We start from the raw sequence: 20,043 nt of genomic DNA on the forward strand, positions 1-20,043 counted from the left end.
ATCATCGTCTTTTACTGCATTCACGAAGAGGCAGTCACAACTCCTTCCAGGAAAAGGAAAGGCATGGACCGATCGTTTTACAGTGAGGAGGCAGTGCACACAAAAAGCACGGCACAGCTGGCACGGTTCGTTGACCTTAACTCACGCACATAGTCGATCCCCAACGTTGTCGATCCCTCCGGTTTGGCAAGGTTAAAGGATGACTCACTGAGGAGGGCTCGCCTCTGGGCAGTACGTGGGGTGCAGGAAAATAATACACGAAATGCACTCCGGTTCCTCCGGCACTCGGTTTCTTGTCAGGTACGTTCTGACAATTCTAACAGCGCACAGGGGACCTGTCTTTCTAGACCCTGTTTTATACATCAGGTGCGATGCTGTGGAAGCTAGCGAGACTTCTTGCAGTCGATGCGTTTGCAACAAAAAGTAGTTCGATGTTCTTGCCACCAAAAACTAAACTTTTCTTTCGTTATTAGGGCGAAAAGTAACGAAAGATATTAAGTGCCTTACAAACAAAACCTGTGGCTGCATATATTAGTTTCCCCGTGACGTCACATACTGTGGGTACGTCACGATGGCAGCCATCTGGACTTTCAGTGTCAGTGCAGGATAGGACACCACAGGGTCGTTCGGTACCCATGTTCTTTTTTCCTCACCCCACTTTCTTCTGTTCGCCAGTCGCGCCAAAGGGGAGCACAAAGAAACGCGAGGGTACGCCGGCATTAATCGGATGTCTCGCGAACGATCACGAAACGCGCGGAGTCATACGTTTTGCTGGCCGAACTTCTTGCATAGCTTCCACAGCGTTGCACCTGATGTATGAAGTCCAGACAGCGAAACAGCCCTTTCCAGCTAGGTAATCCGTTGGCCGAGCGGACCCAGAGGGATTGAGGCGAGCCGACGGGCCTAATGAATTCACTGTTTCGGACCCTCAGGACAGCGGCAAAGTCATTCGATGCGTCCAAGCAGAGCCAAGACACGGGGGCTGATCACAACAGCAGTAACTTTTGGAGGTATTAAAAAAGAAATAGTAAGCGGTACTACCACGCTCATTTTGCCACAGTTTCCTTATTGTTAATAATGGGTAATTAATGTCTCATTGCTGCACAACTTCGGGTAACCTTGCGTGGTATGTTGTGAACGCGAAGAGTACATTTGCAAAAAGGGGGTAACGATTTAGAATACTAGCTACTCTACTATAGACGGTTTCAAGATTACAAGCGTTGTGCCCCCAAAAAACTTCCGGTCACCTCATTTACCAGCTCGTAACGTCGAATCTGAAAGGACGCTTTCACGTTTTTTCAAGGGTAAGGAAACTATTTTATTAGTTTCTCAGACAAAAAGTACGAGCGTAATGTTCAAGGCAATCTCTTGTAGTTTTTATGTAGCTCAAAAGAACATTTGTTTGAATATATTTTGCCAAATGATGGAAGGAAAGTGTAGAAAATCAGCGGGCTGTTTTCTAACGCACTTCTTGCCCGCCTATGGTATTCAGAGACGTCGGTTGACGAAACCGGAAGTCATCAAGGGTCTGTGTTTGTAAACAGTGAAAGGGTCAATAGAAACAGGTTGCCAGCTTGAAAATACATAGCCGTAACAAGTACACCACACAACTGTGCTAAGTAAATGACTCGCGCACTATTAAGATGCACGTGTGCCACAGGTCAGCACTTGTGTTTCAGGAGGAATCATAAAAAATGAGAGTCTAGAGCACTATACGATACTACCTGATTACGCGTGTTTGGGGACGCAGCACAAGACTTTTAACCAACTGTAGTTATAAAAAATGACATGTAATATCTATTTATTACAAAAGTGCCACATGAAAACATTATCTACAGCGGCCGAAAGTAGGTACCAAACTCATTGACATAGTCTCAGTGCATTTGAATAATTCTCTGCGTTAATATATCGGCGGTTAGAAAGTAATAATAGTTTCTGGTGCTTTCTGTCCCAAATTCACAATATTATTATGAGACACGAGGTAATTAGGGACTCCGGACTAATTTTTACCATCTGGTTAACTTTGATTCAGCTGTCACGTCAGTTTGCTCCAATTTACTAAGTTTGTTAATTGCCTATTACAACACCTTCAGCACTTGCTAATGGTCCATTAACATGTACTTCTTGGTTTTGATAATAGGAGAATTACGCTTATATAAGCAATTTCAAAAAAAGGTTTTTTTTAATCCATGGATATCTGATGTGCCATTTTTTGGCCTATAGATGATACGTCAACAGGATTTCTCTCATAAATTAATAGAATATGTATTTAAATTAGATAGTTCATGGCCAGGTAGCAAAAAGGTAGTAACGGTGCAAGAAAGTTAGTAACGACTTTATTTACTACCTGTGTCATTCAGTTACTAACTGTTTACTGATGAAGTTATAAACAGGTAGCAAAAGATTAGTAATGGTTGCAGGTAGTAACTATTTACTAATGTAGGTAGTAAACAGGTTGTACATTGTTAGTAATTGTCCAAGAAAGGTAGTAAGTGTTGCAGTTACTACCTATTGCTTGCAGTTACTATCTTTTTACTAACCTTTTTTTACGAGTGTATCGGACGTGTTTCCTTCGCGGGTGGTATGCTGGTGTATACATGCGCGTCGACACGGATCTTTAAACAACCGGAATACTCGAGTTATTGCGTGTTGCAGTATGCTGCTTTCTCTTAGGTATAGCGCTCGCGTTACTTGCATTTACGCTTAGGTGTTCATGCAGCCTGTTGCATCAAATTTGAGCTGGCGTTTTATTTCACCAGCACGTAGGTTGCCTGATGCGGCCTGCACCCTTGCTTTTTGAGCCATTCGTTCAATTTGAACTGTATTCGTGAAAATCCTTCATGTGTGTTCACGGCAGAATCACTATACCATAAGTGTGCACTCTTGAAAAAAAAAAGAAACAGTAGAAAGCTTGTAACCACAAGCAAATAGTTAGAAATTGGAGCTGTTACTATCTTTATTAGGCACTTACCTTTTTACTACGTAAGCATGCGGACACTTAAATTTTGCAACGGTGGTTTCGCGCACTGTTATTAACTTTTGCCATGCACCTGCTCAACGAATTTTTCGAAGAAAGCTTAGATGTCGTCATTACGAGTGTCCAACGAGCATGGGGATCCATTCAAGTTCATTGAGGTGCTATACGTAAGCTCAGTATATGTCCATCTTGGGTCTTGTATAATATATAATTATATAGGTCATGTTGGGGTGGTGTTATTCAAAATAGACACAACATAATCTTTGTATTAATATTTGATTAAAAATCCAACGCTACGTCACCTCCCGCAACTAATATATCGTACACTGCCTAAACAAAGAGGTAAATTCAAATTTTTATCCTAAAGCATAGCCGCCCACTGGCACCATTTGCGTTCACAAAAATTACGCCTATGAGGGCTCCGAGAAGCACTTAAAAGCTCAACGTGTGGAGTCGTCGGGGTCTATCAATTCAAGCTGCCGCTACGCGGTGGGTGGTGCAAACACGTCATTACTTTCATACGAAGTTTGTCTTTCGCTTCCCGCTAGGATTGGAAATAATTCACGCCTTACCTTTTCATCCACAATTCTAAGTTATTCGGCTAGCCGTGTATGTAATCACTAGGACGTATATCTGACTCCCGACAGAGGACCACCACTACATCTATTTACTAGAGTTTTATTTACTACTCCAAAACGCCTGCGAAATATCACGCAACTTTAAAGGCAGCGCCAGTCTATTCTTTAGCAGTTAGAAACTTTTTGCGTTTGATTTTCAAGCACTCCAACCACCCGTGACGTATACGCTCAACGTAACAATTGCATAGAAGTAGCCTATTAATTCGCAAAACAGGAGTGTGCAACCCGTCAGTTGACAGGAAACGTCAAAGTAGGAGTGCGACTACTCGAAATCAGCGAAACTCCGACATTGTGGACCCTTTGAAGCCAACAGTATTAAAATTGAGCGAAACAGGAAGAAGTTAGGAGAGAATAAACGAGTGAGAAGTGTCATCCACGGCTTTAAGCCGGCCTAAGCTCGCAAGGTCGGAAGTTTGACGCCCCGCCGTTTTTGTTTTTATTGAGATAGCAATTATATGGGCTCTTTCGGCTGGATTTCACCACCGGCGTTGGTGTGGGCGTTGGCGTCGATGTCATGTACCGTATATGTATACGTAGGTATATATATGAAAACGCAAAAGAAAAAAAACCCTAAAAAAGACTCCGGCACGCGGAATAAAACGTGGGACGTCCACGTCGTGAATGCGAGGCGTTAACCACTGAGCCACCGAAAGATTTTTTTTATTATTACCTGGTTTTGGTAATCTCACATATGACTCAAAAGACACACAGAAAAAAAATCATGCAATGTACAATACACACTGGAAGTATCTCTAGTCCACCAGCTTAGTGCTGGTGTTGTCAAGTTAAAATTCGGGCATAGTCACGAGGTGTTATACCCGTGGGAGCCAGTCAGGTGGCTCGGGTGCAGATTGAACAGGGAGAAACCGGTGAATGTTCTCGCAAAAATATGCTCGGGCTGGTCGCGCATCTTTGTCAAAATGATAGCCCGCCATTCTCGCTTTTCACAAAGAGTGGAGGCCCAGGAGCATGATTGCGTCATAGGGTACCCCGTCTTCGTTTTCAACGTTCAGAAACCTGATTCCATACGGGTCCAATGGAAGGTCTTTTTTAATAGCTCTCTGCAGCACGTCCCAAAAATACACGCCCTCCCAACAATGCAGGAAGACGTGGTCAATTGTTTCGGGTGCCTTACAAATTATGCAATGGGATCCCCACGGGGAAAAACATCCATTTGCCTCTAAGAACACTTTAACTGGCAATTTGCCTGAGTGCAGCTTAAAGAAGAATGTTTTGGTTCCCGGCTGCACAGGCATCTTTTTGACCCTTTTTAAAACATTGGTTCCTGGTCCTCCACTGTACATAGCCCGATAAAGTGGCACTGGGAACACAATATCACTTAAGGCAAAATAAAGCTCTTTTCTTTTTACAGTCCACAGATACTCTTTAGTAAATCTCACAGAAAGAAATTTAATACTAGACACCACTTCTCTATAAAACCCACCAATTCCTCCTGCACAACCTCCGGAAGTCACAACATATTCGGGGAGACATCTGCCGAGGCGCAATTGACACATGATACGCAGGAAGGGATCGGTGAGGTCTCTAAAAAACAAAAACCTGTTCACAAGTTGCCTCAAAAACAGGTGCCCAAGGCCAAGGCTCCCGTCCTTAACCCGCCTGAACAAGTTGGTACGGCTGCATCGTTCCCACTGGGAAGCCCACACAAATACTGCGAAGATCCGGTGAAGCTTCTGCACATTAGTTCGCGAGCAGTGCAGCACTTGCAACACGTACCATAGCTTGCTCATAAAAAACAGGTTGCAGACGGTGGCTCTGGCAAAGATTTACAAACTCGCCCCCCTCCACTTCTCGGCTTTTTCCTGCGTATCTTTCACTTGGTCCTGCCAATATTGGGCAATATTGGGCACGCATCGAGCGAAACGCCCAAGTACTTGCCCGGGACTGTCGCCCAGGGCACATTCGCAAAGTGGTCGGGTTTCGTGTGCCATGATCCATGCCAGAGCCCGAGACACTTGGACCAATTAACTCCGCTTCCTGTGACATGGCTAAAATGACGTACTGTGTCAACAGCCTGTTTAATGCTTCGTTAGTCCGTTGAAAATATTGCCCCGTCATCGGCATAACCAAGCAACTTGACTTCTGATGACTGTAGCCGGAAGCCATTTATACGAGTGTCTATGAGAATGATAGAGCACAGGGTTTAGATATACATGCAAAATAACAAGGGGCTGAGGGGGCAGCCCTGGCGAACCGAACGTTGCACAATGATGGGGGCCCCCAGAGTCTTATTTACTATCAATATTGTTGTGCAGTTTTAGTACGCCAGGGCCCCTCCTTCACAAATAACAGAACGAACATTAGCATGGTTTGAGCCACCGAAAGATACCGCGTGTACCATTCAAAGGGCAAGCTATTCATATCTACCACTTACTGCTGTTGGAAGGTCTCTCGGGACGGGGGGGGGGGACCATCGTGTTATCAGCATTATCAGCAAGATGGCGCAATGAGCGCATGGCGGCTCTTATCTCTCACGCGTAATTTGGCCCGCGTAGAGAATAAGGGGGTGTACACTGTTGCGACTCGCCCCGCTGCCGACACTGTTGCGTAGTGCGGCGAAGACACGGGCCGCCAAGGTTGTTCTGTAGCGCGTTTCTCAGCTCGCGGCTGCTTCTGCGCAGAGCTGATAAACGAGCGGACAAGACGACGGTAAGTTAAGGCAATGTTTATCTACAGTATAGAAATAGAGGCGTTACATATTCATCACTGGGGCCGACAGCTTAGGGACTCGAAGAGCCGAGATGTCTTCTCTCTGACGCATACGTCGGTTGCTTGGCGACGCACCGCTTGGCTTTTTTATAGGCCCGGGTGAACTTTTATGCCAACGTCCAATCAGAACCACCGCTGGCCATGATGTCAGATTCCTACAGTCTGGAACCGCCACTGGGCTGCACCCATTGACTAGTGATGTGGCCACGCATTGAGTAAGACTCGCAAGACTTGATGGTGCCGATTGCGTCATCGGGCTGCTATCGGGCCCGTGGGTTGAGGGAGCTCGGCGTGCGTTGCGTAAGACACACCTGCGCCACCGAGTTAGATGACGTTGTTGAGGTAATGGCGTCAGGCGGGCTCGCTCGCTGGCCGTGACACCGATTGCTTATGCAGAGGCAATGGCGTTTGGTCTGGACTCCCAGACGTAACAACGCTCGATCGCGTGCCCTTATCTGCAATGGGGAGAATTGTACGTCTTGGCTAGCCTTTGGGTTTCGTCAGAACAATTCTGTTGTAGTTACTGGGCGCACAAAGGTTACTGCAATCGTTGCACAGACTCTGCGAAAAGGGTGCGCTTTTCAGACACAGCAAAGTAACAACTGAGACGCTTATTCGCGTTCATCTGTACCTGTGAGTACGTTCCGTGCGTCATTTGTGCGTGAGAAATGCGAAATACGCTTTGATCTGCTAGCCATTCTGCGCATGACCTTCCAATTTGTTGCTATCGCGTTCATTGCTTCGCCTTTGCGGCAAAGCTCTGACTTTTTTATAATGAAAATATGGACTTTCAAACAGTTAAGAAAAGGCCAAGCGAGCTACGAGTCATGTGAAGTTAGAGCTGCTAGGCTGTCAGGTGGTATTCCACAGTGCTAAGAAAGGGCAACAGAACCCTCTATATACTTGCAGATAGCGCAGAAGCTTACGATGCAATAGAAAAATTCGGTTTGAATGCAGATGTGGGACTATTCAAAATTGTATATTTAGTTAAGAAGTGTGCAAAAATAATCGTTACAAATGTAGTAGATCTCACGTACAGTGGGAATTGATAATATGCGAAGCACGAATGAGGAAGGTTGAATTGTCACAATAAAAACAGTACAACGTTACGAGGCAGACGAAATTATGCCGTACATGTCTTCCATGTCATGATTATTATGGTTGTACCTGGAATTTGTGCTCATTCGTCCATTCACGTCACATAATACCGAATTTGGTATATGTGAAGCTTGCAAAACTGCCTCGAGAGCACTACGAGCGTATAACATGTAGTCATGTTTTACGTGATACGCTTCTCTTGATTCTCATGTTTGGACGTGTCATTTATCTTCATCGTCTATTTACATCACATACTACCTAATTTGGTATATGTGAAGCTAGCGAAACGGCCGCGAGCGCATCATGAGCATGGAATGTAGTCATGTTCTTAAACGACACGCATGTAGTGATTATCAAAGTTTATGGAGAGTACTTTGTAACCTTCGTCCTCCACTCACGTCACGTAATATCAAATTTGGTATATGTGAATCTAGCGAAATGACTGCGAGCGCGCAATGAGCGTAGCATGTAGGCATGTCTTATATGATACGCATGTCATGATTATCAAGTTTCGACAGGCCATTTTCTTTCGTAGTTCGTGTCATTTAATGCCAAATTCATTATATCTGCAGCTAGCGAAACGGCCGTGAGCACATCATGAGCGTGGCATGTAGTCATGCTCTTACATGACACGCATTTCATGATTATCATGTTTGCACGCATCGCATACCTTCATTATCTATCCGCGTCACGTAATACCAAATTTGGTGTATGTGAAGTTGGCGAAATGACCGCGATCGCATCATGAGTGTTGCATGTGGTCATGTTCCTACATGGCGCGCATGTCATGATTTTCACGTGAGGAACTATCACTTATGTTCGCCATGCAGTCATGTCATACCATACCAGTTTTGGAATATGCCATGTGAACGAAACCATCGCAGGAGCACCAAGACCCTGACATTTAAATCATGACAATCATTACATACATGTAATAATTTTCATGTTATAATTAGTCCTCATGCTTGTCCTACTGTCATGTTATGCCATACCAATTTTGGTATTACCATCATCATCAGCAGCAGCCTGACTACGTCCACTGCAGGACAGAGGCCTCTCCCATGTTCCGCCAGTTAACCCGGTCCTGTGCTTGCTGCTGCCAATTTATAACCGCAAACTTCTTAATCTCATCTGCCCACGTAACTTTCTGTCTCCCCCTAATTCTCTTGCCTTCTCTGGGAATCCAGTTAGTTACCCTTAATGACCAGTGGTTATCCTGTCTACGCGCTACATGCCCAGCCCATGTCCATTTCCTCTTTTTGATTTCAACTATGGTATCCTTAGCCCCCGTTTTTTCCCTAATTCACTCTGCTCTCTTCTTGTCTCCTAAGGTTGCGCCTACCATTTTTCTTTCCATTGCTCGCTGCGTCGTGCTCAACTTAAGCTGAACCCTCTTTGTAAGTCTACAGGTTTCTGCTCCGTAGCTAAGTACCGGCAAGATACAGCTGTTATATACCTTCCTCTTGAGGGATAGTGGCAATCTACCTGTCATAATTTGAGAGTGCTTGCCGAATGTGCTCCACCCCATTCTTATTCTTCTAGTTACTTCAATCTCGTGGTTCGGCTCTGCGGTTATTACCTGCCCTAAGTAAACATAGTCTTTTACAACTTCAAGTGCACTATTACCTATCTCGAAGCGTTTCTCTCTTCCGAGGTTGTTGTACATTACTTTCGTTTTCTGCAGATTAATTTAAGACCCACCTTTCTGCTCTCCTTGTCTAACTCCATAATCATGAGTTGCAATTCTTCCCCTGAGTTACTCAGCAATGCAATGTCATCAGTGAAGCGTAGCTTACTAAGGCACTCTCCATTAACGCTTATCCCTAACTGTTCCCATTCTAGGCCTCTGAAAACCTGCTGTAAGCACGCGGTAAACACCATTGGAGAGATTGTATCTCCCTGCCTTAGTCCCTTCTTGATTGGTATTCTGTACCTTTTTTGAATACCAATCAAGAAGGGTATAAGGCAGGGGGATTTTGATATAGATCCCATTATCTAAACGGTCAGGAGAGCTAAAAGTCGTCGGCGGCTAGAGAGATAGACAGATAGATAGAAACATAGATCGATAAATATATAGATAAATAAATAAATAGATAAATGGATAAATAGACGATAAATTGATATAATAAATAGATAGATAGATAGATAGATAGATAGATAGAGCGGTAACTCGCCGAAGATATCTAAGAAATCATTTAAAAAGAAGAGGTGCAGGGTGGGGCCTCACTGGCAACCATATGCCGCTAGTGCACTTTCTCACCAGAGCAGGATTGGCCACCCTGATGTGGTACTTGGCCACTACGTCCTCTATAAAAATACCCATTACCCTTGGCCCTCAGTCCCAAGTGGCTGCGAAGCAACTGTCCAAGGTGGCAGTAGGATAGCGCCGGTCAGACCTGCGACGAAGCGGAGGGTGTTGAGGATCTCTGGGTCCGGACAGGCTGCCATTGGAATCTGACCTTTGCTACGTTCAACGCCAGAACGATATCTAGTGAGGCTAGTCGAGCTGTGCTGTTAATTTCAGGGTGTAAAATGGGATGTAATAGGGCTCTGTGAAGTTAGGAGGACATGTGAGGCTTACACAGCGCTGAAGAACATACCCATCCTATGCATTAAACCATGAATTAGTTGACAGAAAGGAACTATGGGTGGGGTTTTTTATACACAAGAACATCGCTTGCAACATAGAGGAATATTGTAGCGTAAGTGGGAGGGTGGCAAGTATCATAAGTAATTTTAACAAAAAGTAAAATATTAAAGGAGCCCTGAAACACTTTTTCATGTAACCATAAAATGAATTCACTGGAAGCACTTATTTTCTCACGAATTCAACATGCCGAAAAAATTTTAAGAATCCCTCTAGTGCGGAGTTACAAAGGTTTGTCGCATGCTGCAACTGCATTCTTTCTTCTCTCGTTTCGACAAAAACACTAGAAGCTAAGCAGGGAGAAATGGCAGGGCCATAGAAAAACGTCACGCGCGCCTCGTGATCTTGAGCACCTTTTTTTTTTCTTCGAACGCGCGGCTTTATCAGTGTGATCGCGCACGCACGCGTGGACAAGTAGCGGCCTCCCGCGGTGATCTGTGTAACGAGCGAGCGCGCCCTGTTTAAATAAGCTAATCGCTGATAGATGGGCTTGGTACGTGTGATTTTTGGACATATTCCGTGATTTGTTGAGAGAAGAGAAAGCAATTTTCAACTGACTTTGATAATTTATTGTGAATTCAAGGCCGCGTGCTAGGCTATAATATTTGAGTCGCGTGTCGTCGGGAGCTTCTACTACCAATCGGCAGCGTTTTATGAACATGCTCAAGAAATGTGGCAGGGTCCCTTTAAGGTGGTTCAGGCCTACGCGCCTACGTCAAGCCATGTGCATCAATTGGTTGAACGCTTCTATAAAGACGTAAAGTCAGCCATTATTAAAGACACAGTATACTATTCTGATGGACGACTTTAACGCTAAAGTTGGCAAGAAACAGGCCGGAGACCATGGATTCGGGGAATACGACATCAGCTGTAGAAATGCCTTAGGGAAGTTCTCAGTGAAATTCGGGGAATGTAATAACCTCCGGATCTTGAACCCCCTTTTCAGAAAACGGGCTCAGCAAAAGTGGACGTCGTAAAGTCCTAATGGCTTAACTGAAAATGAAATATATTTCATTTTGTGTGCCCACCCAGGCATCGTAGAGGACGTAAAAGCAGTTGGCGAAATCCGAAGCAGAGACCATAGTATTCGCTTATATTTAAAAAACCGAAGGCATATGCTGATACGCAAGAAGCTAATCAATGAGCTACCAGTGAGAGGGAAAGCAGATGAAATCAGAGTTTTCCTTACGAATAGGTTCGAGGCTCCAAACGAAGTAACCGACGTTAGCGTTCACACAGTGAACGATAATATTACTAGTATCATCAAAGAGTGCGCTGTGGATGTCGGAGGTACAGTGACTAGAGAGGACATTGGCAAACTATCCCAGGGGACGAAATATTTCATTAAGAGACGGCCAACCATGAAAGCCTAAAATGCAACCGACAATATAGAGCCAGCGGAGCTTCCAAAGTTTATAAATAGGCGCAAGGTAGCCGACATCAGAAGGTATAACATGAAGAGAATTGAGCAGGCTGTAAAGGCGGCAGAAGCCTAAGGGCTGCGAAGGTAAACTTGTGCATAGGAAAAAAATTGTATGTATGATTAAAGAAAAAAAGGAAGTCAATGTCGTAACCAATATGAATATGATGGTGGCGGAGGCGTTCTACAGGGAGCTGTACATAAGAAGAAACAACAACGATGATATTGTAACGAGTGCAAGAGAAAAAACTTCAAAAAACTAGTTTATTATGGGTGAACTTGTGCCCTGAAATTTATGTGCGAAAAGATGGCAGAGTCCGCTAAAGCTTTCCCAAAACAAAAACTGTTTATCCGCCAACGCACCTTCTTCTTCGCAGCTCCAACCCACACTGACTCGTGCCCGTGAACAAGAGGCATGAGTCGTGCAGCCACAAGCAGGAGTGCGCACAAGACTGTGGACGCTGATTCTTCACAATGTCGGATAGTGTAAACAGTCTCTGTGACATTAATCCCCCTTCGAAATACGCATCGTCCCGATGCGCGATGAAGGGAGGCAAACAGAAAAAGGGAGCGTTTTCATTCCCTCTCATAATAGGGCTTCTATACGAAGGACGTGTACGACTTCTGCGCTGTTTTGCCGCTTTGAACGGATGAGTCCATCGGCGATGACTTCGTAGTTTAGGTCACTAATTCGTCGGACAACCTTATAGGGGCTAAAGTATCGACAAAGAAGCTTTTCTGATAGGCCGTGGCGTCGGATTGGTGTCTATATCCACACTCGCTCGCTTGGGTTGTACTGAATTTTTCTGCGCCGCAGGTTGTAGTGGCTTGCGTCCTTGTTTTGCTGTTGATGTATTCGGTTTCGTGCCAACTGGCGTGCTTCTTCAGCACTTTGCAGAAAGTCGTCAAGTTCAGAAGGCTCGTAATTGTCGTTGTCTACTGGCAACATAGCATCAAGTGTCATAGTGACAATGCGACCGTAGACCATCTGAAATGGTGTGACTTGCATGTTCTCCTGCATGGCCGTATTGTAGGCGAAGGTTGCGTATGGAAAGATTTCGTCCCACAATTTATGCCCAATGTCAACGTACATCGACAGCATGTCAGCGATGGTGCGGTTAAGGCGTTCTGTCAACCCGTTGGTTTGGGGATGGTATGCAGTGGTCTTCCTATGGCTGGTGTTAGTCATTGTCATTAAGGACTGCATCAAATCAGCTGTGAACGCTGCTAATCGATTGGTAATCACGACGAGTGGGGCTCCATGGCGAAGAACAATATTCTGAATAAAAAACTTCGCGACTTCCGTTGCCGTTCCTCGCTCAAGGCAGCCGGTTTCAGCGTATCGTGTCGAATAGTCAGTCGCAACTATTATCCACATTTTTCCTGACGCCGACATTGAAAACGGTCCGAGGAGGTCCATTATAACCTGTTGAAATGGAGTCGCAGGTGGCTCTATAGGCTGGAGAAGGCCGGCCGTCTTGAGGGGTGGTGTTTTGCGCCTTTGACACTCGCGACATGTCTTGACGTAATGCTTCACGGACGCTAGCAACTTGGGCCAGTAGTATTTCTGATGAATTTTGGTGAATGTTCGACTCGCGCTCAAGTGACCCACAGACGGTTAATCATGACAGGCTTCTAAGACTTCATGCCTCATGGCTGATGGTACAACGAGTAAGAACTTCTTGTTGTATTCGAAATTCCTCTTGTAAAGTGCATTATCTCGGAGGCAGAATGAGGATAACCCTCTCTTAAATACGCTAGGAACTTGTTCGTCGTGCCCTTCGAGATACTTTAATAATGGGAGCAGTTCCATGTCAGCCCGTTGATGTTCGGCAATTTCTGAGGTTTTTATCACACAAAGGAGTAAGAAGTCCTCTTCTTCTGAAAGAGTCGAGTCGACTGGTGAACGTAATAAGCAGTCAGCATCATCATGCTTTCTGCCAGACCTATATACGACCGTAATGTCATATTCTTGGAGCCTGAGACTCCATCTCGCAAGCCGTCCCGATGGGACTTTTAAGCTTGCCAGTCAACAAAGTGAGTGGTGGTCGCTGACGGCACGGAGTGGCCTGCCGTAGAGGTATGGCCTGAACTTGCTGATCGCCCATATGACTGCCAAGCACTCTTTTTCGGTTGCAGAGTAGTTTCTTTCCTCTTTTGAGAGGGTGCGGCTAGCATATGCTATCACTTTATCTTCTCTATTTTGCCATTGCACCAGAACCGCACCTAGGCCAATATTGCTGGCATCTGTATGAACTTCCGTATCTGCGGTTTCGTCGAAGTGGGCCAGGATAAGTGGGGCTTGCAAACGTTTCTTTAGTTCGTTGAATGCTCTGTCTTGTTCGGTGCACCAAATAAATGGCACGTCCTCTTTTGTGAATCTTGTTAGAGGTTCGGCAATTTTAGCGAAATTTTTCACAAACCGTCTGTAATAAGCCCACAAACCCCAAAAATCGGCGTACCTCCTTCTTGTCTTTTGGCTTGGGAAACAGCCCCACGGCCACAGTCTTCTCCGGGTCTGGGCCAACAACTTGAGCGCTGATTAGATGGCCGAGGAAACGAAGCTTCTGGAATCCAAACTGGCATTTCTCCGGTTTAATCGTCAAGCTGGCTGACTAGATAGCCTGAAGTACCGAACGTAGTCGCTCTACATGCTGTTCAAACGTTACTGAAAACACCACAGCGTCGTCCAGGTAGACTAAGCACGACTGCCATTTGAGGCCTGAAACGACGCTGTCCATCATGCGCTGGAATGTTGCAGGCGCACAACAGAGGCTGAATGCGAGTGCTTTAAACTTATATAGACCATCCGGGGTTACGAAAGCAGTCTTTTCACGGTCCCTTTCGTCCACTTCAATTTGCCAATTACCGCTTTTTAAATCCAATGAAGAGAAATACCTTGCGTGCCGTAGCCGATCCAACGTATCATCAATACGTGGCAAGGGGTAGACATCCCACTTGGTCACGCTGTTCAGCTTTCTGTAATGAACGCAGAATCTCAGCGTGTTGTCCTTTTTCCTCACAAGGACTACAGGCGACGCCCACGGACTAATGGACGGCTGTATGACATCGTCCTCCAGCATCTCTTTCACGTGGCTTTTTATGATCTCTCGTTCCTTCCGTGATACTCTGTACGGATTTTGGTGTACCGGCCTTGTAGCTTCATCTGTTATTACTCGGTGTTTAACAACCTGGGTCCGCCATACTTTTGATGAGGTGGAGAAACATCCGGTGAAGTCTCTTAGGAGGTCTTGAATGAGTTTCTTCTCGGCTGGTGATAGATTTTGGCTGATTGCAACTCTTGCCACGACATCGGGCGCAGGTTCCGAAGTGGGTGGCCCTGACACCAGACCACATAAGTCCATCACTGTTTGAAAACCGTGCAGGAAGGCGATAGCAGTGTCCTTTGCAACATGCTGAATTTCGTTTCCGAAATTCGTGAGCAATACATCGGCACATCCACCACGTAATTGAATAATGCCTCGAGCTACACAAATGCCTTTTTTGAGCAGTAGTTCGATGTTTGCATCCGCTATACCTTCAGAATCAACGAATGCTTCATTTCTTACACCGCTGCATCGTGGTGGCACGGTAACATCACAATCTATAACACGTAATGCAGTGTACTCTGGCTCATTTGTGTCGATGGCTAGTTTGGTCGAAAAATAGACACTAGAATTCTGCAAGTTGATTATAGCTCCGTTTGCTAGCTAAAATACATTCCGAGTATTAAATCTCTAGAGCATTCTGGAAGTACGACAAAGTCAGCAACGTAAGTAGCACCTTGAACTCCAATTCTTGCGGTACATCTTCCCAGAGGTGTGATGAGATGACCCCCAGCCGTGCGTATCTGGGGTCCACTCCAAGGCGTCAGGACTTTCTTTAAATCCTTTGTGGCAGCGTAACTGACAACCGAATAATCAGCTTCTGTGTCAACTAAAATGGTAAATTCACACCCGTCTACGGTAACGCGTAAGTCTGAAGAAATTTTGTCTTTACCTAACCTAGTTGTAGTGTTCCGCTCGTCGTTGCTGCACTGCGACCTTGACGGAGGATCTTCAGTTGATCGGACATCAGCGGCCATGCCTCCATAGGTCGCTGGCTTCAGTTTTCCTGATGGGGCTTCTTGAACGACGCTGTGTGGAGGTTGAAGGTGGAGAAGGTGAACTAAATCGTCGAGGGCTTGGTGATCAATAGCAAGCAGGCGCTGGTGATCTAGGCTGATGCTGGAAACCAGCAGTGGAAACAGATGGCCGGACAAGTAATCTTCGATTTCAACGGGTATTTCGCCATTCCGGGGGCATGGCGCGTTTGGAGAAAACCCACGGAGACCAACTTGTCAATATGGGCACATTCTGTACAGGTGTCCTGCTTCGCCGCAGTAAAAACAGAGAGGCGTCCTGTCGGGTGTGCACCACACGTCGATTTTTCGTTGCATCGATTAGCTGGATAGTTTGAGCCACGCGAAGCCGGTCGGTAGCCACTGGGAGCTGCAAACGAAGCAGTATGCACGGCGGGCTGGCGCACATCATCGGCGTAAGTCGGTACGGGGCGTTCCTGCAATTGCTGTTCAAGTCGAACAGGTTGCGCCTCGAATTCGGCTTGAAGAATGCCGTGGCGAACTTCATCTCTGATCATGGTAGTGAGAAATGAAACTGGCGTTGCGGCTTATTGGGGCAGCAGCTTCTGGAGCTCTTCCTTCACAATGGATCACACAATTTCCCTCAATGCTTCGCAGTTGCTGCTCAGGTTTGCCGAGAGGACATTTGCAGGGACACTACTTTTATCATGATTGTAGTGACGGGAGTGCTGCTGCAATGCCCGCTCTATGGAGGTGGCTTCGGTGCGAAATTCAGCAACTGTACGAGGTTGGTTGCGTGCCGAACCGGCAAATAACTCCTGTTTGATACCTCGCATCAAGTGACGCAGCTTTTTCTCTTCGTTCATGTTCGGGTCAGCGCGTTTGAAAAGGCGAGACATGTCCTCAATATACATGTCAACGCTTTCGTTCGTGCGCTGGTTCCTGGACTGCAGAACGTTCTCCGCCTTCTCCCGACGATGGGTGCTGGCATATATAGCTACTATTTGTCATCGAAATTCTTCCGATGTCGGTATGAACGCTTCGTGGTTTTCATACCACGTCCTCGCTGCATCCTACAATGCGAAGTACACGCGACGCGACGCAGTTTCCTTGCTTCATCCCAGCCATTGGCCTTCGCAACCCGCTCGAAGTGTTCTAACCAATTCTCCCCATCCTCGAACGTGTCGCCGTGGAAGGGCTCAGGCAAGCACGGTGGGGACAGAATAAGTTCCGATGATGTCACCTGGTAAGCCATCGTTCTGTTGTCTGAGGACGCTGCTTGTGTTGCTGGAGCACTGGGGAGGGTCGCGAATTCAGGTGGCTCTCCTCGAAGGCGGCGGCTTGAACGCTGGTGTACCGGAGTCAGTTCGCCAGGTTCCGATCGTTGAGGATCGGGGCTTCGCTCTCTTGCGCCAAAGGTGCTTTCAATCATACCCAGCACCATCCACCAGAATGTAACAGGTGCAAGAAAAGAAACGTAAAAAAACTTGTTTATTATGGGCGAACTTGTGCCCTGAAAATTATGTGTGAAAATATAGAAGAGTCCGCTAAAGCGTTCTCAAAACAAAAAACTGTTTATCCGCCAACGCACCTTCTTCTTCGCAGCTCCAACCCACACTGACTCGTGCCCGTGAACAAGAGGCATGAGTCGTGCGGCCACAAGCAGGAGTGTGCACAAGACTGTGGACGCTGATTCTTCATAATGTCGGATAGTGTAAATAGTCTCTGTGGCAATATCGTACACTCTAAGACAAAAGGGTGTTAAAAGGGTGTTTGGTTCGCCCTTTTGGGGACAAATTAATGGCTGCCACAACCATTAATTTTTTAAGGACTAACGGCACTGGTTCTAACAGTCCCCACAGACGAGCCCAAGGGACTAAAATTTAGTCCTCACATTTACACCTTAGTGAGTAAGCGTTAGTCCCACAATTCACCTCAAAGGACTAACATTTAGTCCTCACATTTGCACCTTATAGGGCAACTGTTAATCCTCACATTTACACCTCACCGGGCAGCCGTTAGTCTTACAGTTGCAACCTCACCTGACGAACGGTTGACCCACTCAAATACTCCAATCGGATAAACTTTTTTTCCCCAGTTCAAACGTTTTTTTACTTATTTTCCGCCAGGCCTAATACTTTTTTCGCCTGTTTTTCGGCGCAGTGAGCAACAAATAGCGCAGAAAAGAACACGTGAAAAGGTAGTTAGCCACCTATGTGTAACTGCTTTCGCAGTCACGGCAACAACGAAAGACAAAACTGAGACATCGAAATCTTTTATTTTTCTACATACACATGAGGTTTCTTCATTCTGCTAAGTGAATTCATGGTGAAGTATACAAGTCCAGTCTCGTCACATCTTGTTCACTCTTTGTGGAGCTCCTCTGACGGAAGCGATAGATGACAGGCATTGCAGACGCCAGCGCACGCAGCCTTCTGCCTGTTTTGTTCCCACGGCTGTACGTACAATAAGATTGCAAAAATAGTTAGACACACGTGACAGAAGATGATGCACGCGTATGACAAGTACGGGCAAGTTGATATAAAACATGCGTGTAAAATATGACACACAAATAACTTTACCTTCACATCTCGTACGGTCCTTCTGAAGCTGCGCTGACAAAACACAGGGATGACAGGCATCGCACACGCCAGCACGCACAGCCTTCAGCACGGTGTGTGCCAACGGCTGCACAATAAGTATGTGAAATAGTGAGTCATATGTGACAGAGGATGAATACGAATGCATATGAGAAATACGTGCAAGGTGAACTAAAAAAAACATACGTGAGATTTGACATGCTAATAATTTCAACGTGATGTCACACATCGTGAAATACTAATTTCGATTCCCGTAGCGCAACAGCTTAGGAGTAGTGGCCGCAGAACTCCGCGAACCACCGTGTCGCCAACAAGTCGGCGAGTTCTAAGCGAGTGACGTCGTTCAGCTCGAGCAAGCGAACGCGAGACCAAACACGGCGCTGCACACGGACTGTTTGCTGCCAGCAAACTTCGAACAGGAGAGCGAGCGTACGCTTGGCCGCCGCCACGAACAGCGCCGAGTTGGTTTGGAGCTAGCGCCGAAGAAATCTACGTTAATGCGGCCCTTTCCCACAAACTCGAGCGAGTGCGATTGCAGCACGCAAACGCGAGTCCGCCGCCGTGGCCAATAGACGGCGCCAAGCTGCTTGCAACCGACTGACGGGAAAGCCAACTGTAATGGCGACCAATTTTCATTGAGTTCCGACTCCAGCGAAAGCGCCGCCAGCCCGTGCTGGTGCACTTACAGTGCGCGACATACTATAACCAAGCTCGTTACGAGAACCCGCAACGTGTTTTCGACGATTCTCAACATAGCGACGAGGTCTCAGCCAAATATCGTGAACCCGGAGCTCATCGCGGCGGCGAAGACAGGCGAGCACTCGATGAGCGAGCGTACGGGAGGCCGACGGCAATGGTGGCCAATTTCCAGGTTGTCGCAAAGCACAGGCCAACTACAGACGCCCAAGCTGACCTTCGCGGTGAATTTCGTGCGTGAGATATACAACACGACCGAGCCCGTCGCTGGCAAGCGCCATCCGTATCACACACGTGGCAAGTAGAGTAGAATAAAGAATGATCACTTCTTTGTGAAAGAATCCAGCGCTGATTTCTGCCCTGAGTCGGACTGAAGTAAACTATCCGATAGGCCTGCTGTCTTCTCGGCCACCATGTTGGCCTTACCAACTGTTGCCGTCGTGTGTTGGTCGTGACTCTCTTGAAGCCAGAGATATACAGCGTGGCGTGGTGACGTGTCGAGACCTGCCCCAGACGTCATGGGTGCGGCGAAACGTAATAGCAGCAGCGCACGCTCATCCAAGCGTACACAAAAGCACCACGACGTAATTCCAGATCGTAGAATCCAGGCGGCCGTGGTGGAGCACTCGGAGAGTGACGCAACGCGAACCGTCACCAGCAAAATACGGGGAAAGACTGAGCCGGGAGAGGAGGAGGATGGCTAGTGACCTTGGCAATGCTTTGTGCACTATCTGCATTTCCCGGGTGGTTCATTCCTTTGGAGCGTGTTTGGAGACTAAGTGGTTTGCACGTCACGTTTCCCTCTGAGGTTACTCCTCAGCAGTCTATCCGTTCATCGCGCGCGTCTATTGGGCTCCGTTACTCCTTTTCGGGTAATTTGCCTTAGAGTGTAATAAGCCATATTAGCCCAGAGGAAGTCGACATTTTACCAGTAACGACAGGGGAAAAAAGAAAGTTCTAGAAGGAGTGCCAAGACGCAAAGCCGCTGGTGATGATAAAGTAACAATGGACCTGATGAAAGGTGGCGGAGAAATTGTGTCAGAAAAACTGGCCACCTTATACAAGAAGTGTTCCTTGACGGGAAGGTTACCAGAATCTTGGAAGATAGCCAACATCATTCCATTCATAAGAAAGGAGACGTAAAGAGTTGAAAAAT

This window comes from Rhipicephalus microplus, chromosome X, assembly GCF_043290135.1.
Source record: "Rhipicephalus microplus isolate Deutch F79 chromosome X, USDA_Rmic, whole genome shotgun sequence".
NCBI lineage: Eukaryota > Metazoa > Arthropoda > Arachnida > Ixodida > Ixodidae > Rhipicephalus > Rhipicephalus microplus.